This window comes from Chrysemys picta, chromosome 5 (genome assembly GCF_011386835.1).
Source record: "Chrysemys picta bellii isolate R12L10 chromosome 5, ASM1138683v2, whole genome shotgun sequence".
Taxonomy (NCBI): Eukaryota; Metazoa; Chordata; order Testudines; family Emydidae; genus Chrysemys; species Chrysemys picta.
The window spans coordinates 84,288,801-84,297,333 of NC_088795.1; positions in this window are offsets into that span (position 1 = coordinate 84,288,801).

Consider the following 8,533-nt stretch of genomic DNA (forward strand, 5'->3'; position numbering starts at 1 on the left):
AGAACTGATTGTTCCATATATAAAACTGTTAGGAGAGGATTGGCTACCAATTAGTTCATCTAGACTTAGTGATCTCAGAGGGAAAAAATATAGTAAGTAGAACAGATATGAAGGCAGAAAGAGAGAAAAATAGGGAATGTACAATATTTTTTAGTGTAAGAGTTCAGTCACTCAATATACATTCAATGGGCCTCAGAGGGTATGTATGTGTATGTGCTTCTGTTAATATTTCAAAAATACAAAAAAAAAAAACCCCAACTCTATAGAACAGCTAAGCAGAAGGGAGAGAATACAAAATAATGGGGTGAATCTATCAAAGAAAAAAATTGCTGCCTACTTTGGAATTACTTCACAAAGAACATTTTCTAGAAGGCAATTCAATATAAATCACATCATCCTAGTTCAAAGCAGTTAATGCAAACAAATATATAAAATATACAAACTAGCAAGTTCATAATACTAGTTTATTTCTGGTGGTTTACATTTCTCACCCCATTTTGCTGAGTATGAAACACTAAAACAACTAGATAGACCACAGACATTTTAATTCGAGCAGAAGGCAACGAAATAAGAAATAAGAAGTTTATTTTATCCTAACGTACGTCAAGATTTATAACCCACATCTTTTCTTTGGAACAAGACATGTTTCACAGACTTAAAAAAAAAAACTTGGCATAGATAAATAATATTTTTATTTTAGCAATGGGGAAGGGGAAATAATTTTGGTAAATAGGCTTAGAATTGGTGTTCACAACATCTGCTAATGACCTCACTAATGGAAGACAGATTATGCAATGTATTTTGAATCAGGCTTATGATTGTAGCAGCTATCATTGGGCAATCTGTCTTAAATTTTGATATTTACTTTTGGACCTACAATTCTTCAAATAAAAGAGCACAACTTATGCCAAAGATTGCTCTTAGAGTGGCTGCAATGGCACACACTGCCACACTTGTTTTAAGATGCCTGGGGCTTGCGTGTATACACACGTTTTGATTAATAGAAAATATACTTCTCCAGCAATTCAACCATAAGTATGCAAAGCCCTTAAAAGCATGCATGATACTTACATTTCATTTGTGTGTGATTCTGACCATCTCTTTGGTGAGCAGATACTCTACCACGTTTTAACACTGTATGTGACCTTGAGCTGGAAACTTTGAGATTTATGGCATAGATAAATAATCCCTTTTTAAGCACTGGAAAAAAACATGCTCTTAACTAATGTTTATGTGACCCCACTAATGGAAGACAGATTATAGAATGTATTTTACAGCAGGTTTATGCATGTAGCAACTGTAGGGCACTACCCTGATCTCACTGTAGTCAATGGCAAATTTCCCATTGACTTCAGCGGGAGGAGGATCAGGCCCCGGATGAGTCATCACCAGTAGATTTTGCTGCTTACTTTTAGAGCTCATTTTTTTTTCTCAGTTAAGAGTCAGATTGACTCCTTGGCTTGCCTCTCCCCCCCAATGGCATGGGTGTGTAAATTGTAACCCCTGAGCCCAATAGGGAAGCTATGCTGTCAGAGACTTTCACCCCTGGGGTAGGGCTGGTGGCAGTATTGTTGCTGCCACGCCCAGGAGTTCAGCTATGGAGGAGTGACACTTTTTTTTATTTTAACGGGTGGTATGGCTTCATAAAGCCATGCCTATAGAGGCTCCCTAATAAGTGTACTGAATGAGTAAAACACTCATCATCACCCTGATTCTGCTTAAATCTGGGTCAACACTAGCTAATCACTGGCTTTTTCTCAATTCCAGGAGTTATGGACAGCATAGAGCAGGAGTTACTGCTGAGGGGGACCCACAGCCTGGGTTTTGCCAGCTTCTATTAAGAGGTGAACCCAGGTCAAGAATTACAAGTTCTTAAGTGACGTTCTATGCTGTGCTTCTAGGAAGTGCATCACAGAACTCACCACCGAGGCACTCTGGAGGTGGGAGAGGGCCTCTGCATAATTTAAACAGCCCTGGAGGCCTGTCTAAATTACAGCAGCTTCCTTGGACTGCCCTAGGGATTCAGTGCTCCCTGGAATCTCTGGCAGGGTTTGTGAGGGCGTCCTCAGAAGGTAGCCTTATAATTGTCTTCTGCAGTACTTGCACTGGAAGAGTCCTCCTGCAGCTACACACAGACCTTTTACAGTCCCTTTATGCTGCTCTGAAGCTTTCATATGGCATGAAGAGACCAAATCTTGAGAGAAGCCCTTGGGCTCAGATCCACAAAGATAATTAGTGCCTGAACACCAGATTTAAATTCCTCAATCCCAGATGTAGGCGCTATGGTGATCCACAAAACCCCTGCTGTGGATCTCCCTCAGTCTCTCCCTTTGAAGCTGTTTCACTTTGGAAAATATTTAAATAGTCATTGGGCCAAAAAGAGAGGAAAAACTCTATTGGCTGGGTGCTAGAACTTCCCAAGGGGAAGCGGGAGACCCAGAGTCCATCCTGCTCCAATGACTTTTTAATTATTTATACACAGTGGAACAGCTGCAACAGAAGAGATTGAGAGAGAACCCTCATTGGAATACTGTATAGTACAAGCTGTTAGGTCACTCTCCTGAAAAGTGGGGGACCCCTTATTCAAATCCTTCTCCCTCTGAGGCAAAGGGGGAATTGAACCCATGTGTCTTGCATCCTGAGTAAGCACTCTACCCACTGGACTAAATGTTGTAAGAGAAGCCCCTGCTCTTCCTCCAGTGTTTCATGCAAGAAACAGCTTAGGATCCTGAATTGCCTTATTCCAGCACAGCGAGTTTTGGCTGTGATCACAAGCAGAGATAGATGCCTCCCTGCAGTCCAGACTTAGGCGCCTATCTCTGTGAGAGGGGATGGCCTTAGTATAGACACACCCTCCCCAATCACCATCTCCCATAGGCTGCCTTAGGCAGCTTCCCACCTAGCATGCTGGCTTTTATAGATCCCATGCCTAGGTGCCTGTCTCTCCCCATTCATTGTATAGGGAGCCTATGTACCTAACTCAGGGTTTATGGATTCCATTGTTGTTCCAGCAATTTTCTAGATGACACAAAGATAGGTATTTTGATGTTGAGCGTTGCAACACCCAAGTCCCTTTGTCTTTATGTGACTATATTGCATATTTTGCATGAGTGAATAACACACAATCAAACCTGATATCTGCCATGTTTCATTATAGATAAGGGGTAAGGCCTTACCCCTTACCCCTTATCTATAATGAAACATGGCAGATATCAGGTTTGATTGTGTGTTATTCACTCATGCAAAATATGCAATATAGTCACATAAAGCCCAATGCTGCTCCCATTGAAATGAATGGAAAGTTTGCTGTTGATTTCAGTGGCAACATGATCAACTACTGAGGGCCAGATTCTGTTCTCATGTACATTGGTATATACAAGAAATAACTTCATTGCAATCAGTGGAGATGCAATGGCATTAAACTGGTGTAAGTGTCAAGAGAATCAGGGCCTGGGAGCAATTGTGTAAGCAGGGCTATAGGAGCTGAGCACTAGTTGTCAATGCCAGGATGTTCAAAAGCTTGTGCTTGCACAGGTGACCTGTTGTGAACTTCAAAATCACTTCAGGTGATTTTCTGAACAATTTGTACCCAACTCTCCTGAGTCTTGAGTGATCTGGGGGTAGAGGTCTTTAAGTGGATGGTGCATGGGTGTAATTAAAAGGGTGGCTGCCCAGTTAGCAGTTTCAATAGTACTGAGGCCCTTACTCAGTCAGCCGAGAGCAGTCAGGGACACAGCTATGCCACTTATTAAACTACTCAGTTCCTCTGCTTCTACATCTGTAAAATTAGGCTCCTTCTTCCCCAGCATCTATTTACCTCTCATATCCTTGCCCCTGGTGCAGAGTTAATGCTAAGTGGGAGTAAAATGTTACCAAGTGAGAATGGATTGGACCTTTACTTAACACTCACTTTGCACAGAGGTAAAAGCCTACACAATGTGCCAGGCAGTGGAGAATCAGGCCTGGAATATATTTTTGTGCATCTGTACTTTTATGGTACTTTTGCATAATATCATATTTTAAATAAAATGTACACCAAAGCTTTGAATAGATTGCACACCAGTATTTTTTATCTGATGTCATTCTAATGTAATGTCTGGTGTGTATGTTAGCATCACATCTGTCTACTAAAGCTGCTATTGATATAGACAATAATATTAGCTCGAGAGCGCTTTTTTGGCTTTCAGGAACAGGCACAGTCACTGCCTTTCTTCTCTGAACACAAAGGCATGAGAATCATATAATCATCACACTTTGTGTACAACCGGGGATTGATTTGCATTATTGTCCAAAATGCAAATAATTTATTGAAGAGTTTGGAAATCTATGGTGGAGGACAGTGATGCATATTGAACATTTTACAGATGGGATCAAATTCATCCCCGGTGTAAAACTATTGACATCACTAGAGAGACACGATGTTGTCAATGGATTTACACATCGGTGTCCCTCTGGTGACATCAGTAGATGTACACTAGGGATAAATTTGACCCCATTTATATATTTGAAATGGCTCACTGAAATAGCTGATAAAAGTTACAGTTTACAAGTCTCCCATTGTTTCTATGCAATTACACATGACTTATACATTTATTCAGAGGACCTTGTGTTATGCCATCGTGCCTTCTTCCAAAGAGTCTGTGTAGTTCAAAAGCGTGTCCCTTTCATCAGCAGAAGTTGGTTCAGTAAAAGATAGTACCTCACCCACCTTGTCCCTCACCTATTCTGGGATCAACTCAGCTACAACACTGCAATCTGTTAGTAATGACTTTGCCAGTTTAGTCAAGATTGCAGCTAATGAGTGATCTAAAGATAGGAGACTCTATTAGTCCATTGCCAGTCCTCTGAGCCCTTCATTATACTCCCTGACACACACTCACACAGCTTTATCCATTAGGTATTTTTTTTAAAAACTGATGTTTTTTGCTATTTTTAATTAACTATAAAGTAAACATTTTTTAAAAATCCCCATTCACTATTTTATCATCCTTCAGATACTAACATTTTAAAATGACACTGTATGCAAAAGCAGATATTATTTATTTTACTCTTTTGTGGTGCTTTAGTTCTCACATATTTGTGACAAGCCTTGGAAAATAAGACAGTTTTTGAGGAAGGCAGTATGTATGTAAAGAAGTATGAATAGCGAATGTGATAAGAGCAAACCTGAAGAAGATAGAAAGTGAAAATAGAAAGAATGCAGCTGGGATGTGAAAACTATTTAAATTGATAAGGGGAGGGGGGAGAAATAAAAGGAGAGAAAACACTTTGGAGGTTATATTTTCAAAATATTCCCCACACATAATGAAATGTTAATCTGCTGAGAAAATTTAGGAATGTAGCAATTTGCAGGAATGTCGGGTTTGTAGTAAGCAAATATTTGTGTGAAAATAAAATATACATCCTTATAATTAAGATCTAGTCTTCTCTTACAATCTGATCTTGCTTCCATTGGAGTCAATAGGCCACATTCACCTAAGGTCTGTACCAGCTTTGGAAGGCTGCCTGCAAACTGTCCATTCCTCTCAGGGGCTTGCAGCCAGTGTAGCCCAGAAAGTGGGCAGTCAAGGAGGGGGCATGTGCAGGGCAGCTGAAAGAAATGTTGCATCATTCATCTCCTTAGCAAATTTCCAAGGAAGGACTTGAGCCCTCAGTGGAGATTAAAGCTGCCCCTAACTAAGAGGTGCAGGCTGGAACAGGACAGGCAGGCGCAATTTGCTTCTCTTTGTACAAGTAGGGCAGAATATAGCCCAATAGGAGTTACATATTCATAAGGGGAGAACAATGGGTGTCCAAATATACATAGAAAGGTGAGAAGGAGGAAGAACTGTTTTGTATGAGCAACAACAATTTCCAGTAGCAAATATGCACAAGCCTTGCCATTTCAGGTATATATTTTTGGTATAGTTATGTAGTGTTCTTCATCTAAACCTTATAGAATAGCTATCTACATATACACACATGTATATATTAGTATAATTATGACTTAGAATATTACCATTTCTGCTAGGAAGCACTAAAACTAATTTTGCTTTTAAGAAATAATTCTCTCCATATTCTCTTTGGGATTTCTTTGTCAAGGAAGAGCTGTCAATAAGCTGAGCACCTGCAGCTTTCGTACACTTCAGTGTCGACAGCAACTCCGAAAAAAAATCAGGCCAGTTATTTATGTGCCTATATGAGGATTTAAGTGACCAGCATTAGGCCTCTGCACTTGAACACTTTTGTAGAACTGATCAGAATTATTCGCCCCACCCCATCCCTGGGAAAATTTTGACTTTTTGGAGAATAATAAAAACCAGAAATATTTTGGCTGAAAACTTTGAAATACAGTAATTTGATTTGGAAATGCCTCTGCTGTGCCTCATGCTCCCATTTTCCTCTATAGACTGGACTTCCCAATAAGACTACATCTCCCATGACATGCCGCCATTTCCCCTCTTGGTGAGAAACGGCAGCATCCATAAATGGAGTCTCTGGCCATAGTGCATCATTGGAGATATGGTCTGGCTGGGAAGCCTGGCCCATAGAGGAGAATGGGAACATGAGGCAATAGGACTACATCTCTCACGAGACACTGTGGCAGTATTTTGGTGCTTGGGCATTGATTTTTTTGATTAAAATTTTCTGCAGAAATTGTACACTTTTAGTGAACAATTTAGATTAGTAAAAAAACAATTTTTCATTTAAATTGAAAAATTTCAACCTGCCCTACATTGTTACCATAATGCCAAACTCTGATGAATGTGGGGGAAAATGGTATAATGTGCTCCCAAACCAGTACACATAGATACTGCAAAAAAAGTGTGTGATAGAGTGCAGTGTCCCTCCTATACCACTGGCAGGTAAGGGGATATCTCGGCCTTCATCCTTGGAATTAAAGAGATCAGGGTAATCCAGGAAGCTCCATAAAAAGAACTCTTAGCTTAGCTGGGTTGGTGCTGTGAGGAGGCTGAGTACTACATCAGACGGAGAAGTAGTTCTTTATCTGTAACATGAGTAAGGATTTTTGTTTTTCTGCTTGTTATAAACAGTTTGTGTTTTGTTTGTTTTTAAATTTAGTTAATGCCACAAGCTGGATAATAAAGATTTTGGAGGGAAGCCATCTTCATGAAAGACTCTTTGTTTTACTGTTTGGACCACATGGGTCAATTCTGACAATTTACTCAGTCTTAACATCTTTATGAGCAGCCCAATACCCCACACCTGCCCCCAAATACATCTGATATCTCCCTACATCAGAACAGCCCTTAAAAAGCAGAAATGATCTGCATGGATGGATGTGCACAGCAGCCATTGCTAGTTCAGCGAATATGGGCAAATTAATTGTGGATCATGTACTGGTCTCTTGATTATGCCCTATAGTGACCCTTCTTCACTCCTGTCTCAGAGAACTGGAGATCACCAGCACCGTATTTAAGAAGAGTTAAAACTGGCATAGCTAATTTTTGGCTCATATTTCTGCTGTCAGCCATAGGTTTGCAGATATACATCTATATACATCATGAGGTAGAATTTATCCTATGGAGTTTGTATAGTGTCACGAAACAAAGAAAACTTTACAGAGTCCTGTCAAGGCTGTATCCCCACTTTGAACTTTAGGGTACAAATGTGGGGGCCTGCATGAAGACTTCTAAGCTTAACTACCAGCTTAGTTCTGGTCCGCTGCCACCATTCTCAAAAACTAATTCCCTTCCCTGGGTAGCCTTGAGAAACCTTTCACCAATACAGATCCAAACCCCTTGGATCTTAAAACAAGGAGAAATTAACCATTCCCCTCCTTCCTTTCACCAACTCCTGGTGAATACAGATCCAACCCCCTTGGATCTAAAAACAAGGAAAAATCAATCAGGTTCTTAAAAAGAAGGCTTTATTTAAAGAAAAAGGTAAAAATCATCTCTGTAAAATCAGTATGGAAAATAACTTTACAGGTTAATCAAACTTAAAGAGCTCAGAGGACTCCCCTCTAGTCTTAGGTTCAAAGTACAGCAAACAAAGATAAACACTCTAGTAAAAGGTACTTTTACAAGTTGAGAAAACAAAGGAAAACTAACATGCCTTGCCTGGCTATTTACTTACAAGTTTGAAATAGGAGAGACTTGTTTAGAAAGATGTGGAGAACCTGGATTGATGGATTGATGTCTGGTCCCTCTCAGTCCCAAGAGCGAACGACTTCCCAAACAAAGAGCAGAAACAAAAGCCTTCTCCCCCCCCCGCCCCCCCGAAGATTTGAAAGTATCTTGTCCCCTTATTGGTCCTTTGGGTCAGATGCCAGCCAGGTTACCTGAGCTTCTTAACCCTTTACAGGGAAAAGGATTTTGGAGTCTCTGGCCAGGAGGGATTTTATAGTACTGTACACAGGACAGCTGTTACCCTTCCCTTTATAGTTATGACAAGTCCCAACAGAGATAATACAATATTTGAAGTAGGAAGAAAACTAAGAAGGAGAATGCACTAATAGTAATAAAGCAATAAAGGTAGGGGAGAATTTTACTCTTTTGGACATATAATTGCGATAATCTATGTCTAATAG